The sequence below is a fragment of the Bison bison genome, unplaced genomic scaffold (assembly GCF_000754665.1).
Source record: "Bison bison bison isolate TAMUID 2011002044 unplaced genomic scaffold, Bison_UMD1.0 scf7180017864383, whole genome shotgun sequence".
In the NCBI taxonomy this organism is placed as follows: Eukaryota; Metazoa; Chordata; class Mammalia; order Artiodactyla; family Bovidae; genus Bison; species Bison bison.
The window spans coordinates 4,664,281-4,665,996 of record NW_011494955.1 but is presented as its reverse complement, the minus strand read 5'-3'; positions in this window follow the sequence as shown (position 1 = coordinate 4,665,996).

The window sequence follows — 1,716 nt, the reverse complement described above, 5'->3', positions numbered from 1 at the left end:
TGCCTCCTGAGAAGCCTCTTAACATCTCTTGCTTGATCATGTCCAATTTACCTGGATTCATGGACCTAACATTCCAGGTTCCTATGCAATATTGTTTTTTTTAGCATCAGACTTTACTTTCACCACCAGGGCCACTGGTGACATTACTTTCACCACTGGATCACCGGGGATGGCCCCCCTAGTGGGAGGAACATCTAAAGTGAGACATTAGGGACTTCCGTGGTGGTCCAGTGGATAAGAATCTGCCTGCCAATGCAGGGGACATGGGTTTGATCCCTGATCCAGATAGATCCCACATATCATGGAGTAACTAAGTCCATAAGCCACAACTATTGAGCCTGTGCTCTAGATCTGGGGAGCTGCAACTACAGAGCCCATGTGCTGCAACTATTGAAGCCCATGTGCTCTAGAGCCCATGCTTTGCAACAAGAGAAGCCACCGCAATAAGAAGCCTGCACACTGCAACTGGAGAGTAGTCCCTGAACTCTGCAACTAGAGAAAAGCCTGTGCAGCAAAGAAGACCCAGCACAGCCAAAAATAAATAAATAAAATTATTTTTAAAAAAAGCAAAGTGGGACATCAGTGGTAAGTAGGAATTAGCTAGATGGAGGATGAGCAGAGCCAGAATGCTGCAGCAGAGGCACAACATGTGAAAGACAGGGAGGTAAAGGGAACATCGATGCATTTGGGGAACAAAAAATAAAGGGAGCATCCTTTCAGATAAAGAAATGAAACAAAGATTTGATGATTTACCCACAGTTTCTCAGTTGGCTTGACCTGGAATCCAGGTCTATTTTACCCTTAAGAGGCTGTTTTTACTCTCACTGCCCCACGAATGTCTCTAATGCTGATTGGGTCCTCAGTATTATTACACTGAAATTGCATACAGGTTGTTTAATATTAGAAGAGGATGAAGGAGTGAACCTAAGCAATGCCTTCATGTGAGGAGTAGGAAGAAGAAAGTCCCAGTGAAGGTAGGAGAGAGAACAATTCAAAAAGAACAACTCAAACAGCACAGCGTGATGGAAGCCAAAGAAAGTGTTGTAAGAGGAATGGTATCACATTTCAAAGATGGAGAGAGTTGAAGAGTTAGTGGGTTTTCTGACTCTACTTGGCGATGATCTCATTTAGCTAATGAGAACGTAATTTCTAGGGGGTTGGTCACAAAAGGATGGAAAAAAGAGTGTTGGAGAAGTAGAGGAGTGCAGATCACTTTTTCAGATACATTAGTTTCTGGATGCAGGAAGTAGTGAAAAGGGAAACCAACTTCAAGATGGAGGCAGTCAGTTATTTGGAGGTGATCTTGAGATAGGCACTAAAGGAAAGGAAGGAAGCAGTCTGCACAGGAGTTGAGCTGTGATGTAGGATACAGGTTGAGCCGACCATCAGAGCTGTCCCTGGTTGGGAGAAGAGGGGTGAATCTTCATCTTCCCACTTAGATCAGTTATTTGATGTGGGCTGCCTAAGAGAGGCATAAGAGGTCATGCCTGAGGCCAACAGCATTCCCACTTGAAACAGGGGTAATAAGTCTTTCATTCTCACAGGGCATACTTCTAGTGCATTCCAGCATTATCACAAGAATACTTTTAGGATAGATAAAAATATCACAAGACTCAGTTTCAGTCCCTGGGTTGGGAAGATCCCCTGGAGGAAGAAATGGCAACCTATTCTAGTATTCTTTCCTGGGAAATTCATGGACAGAGGAGTCTGGTGGGC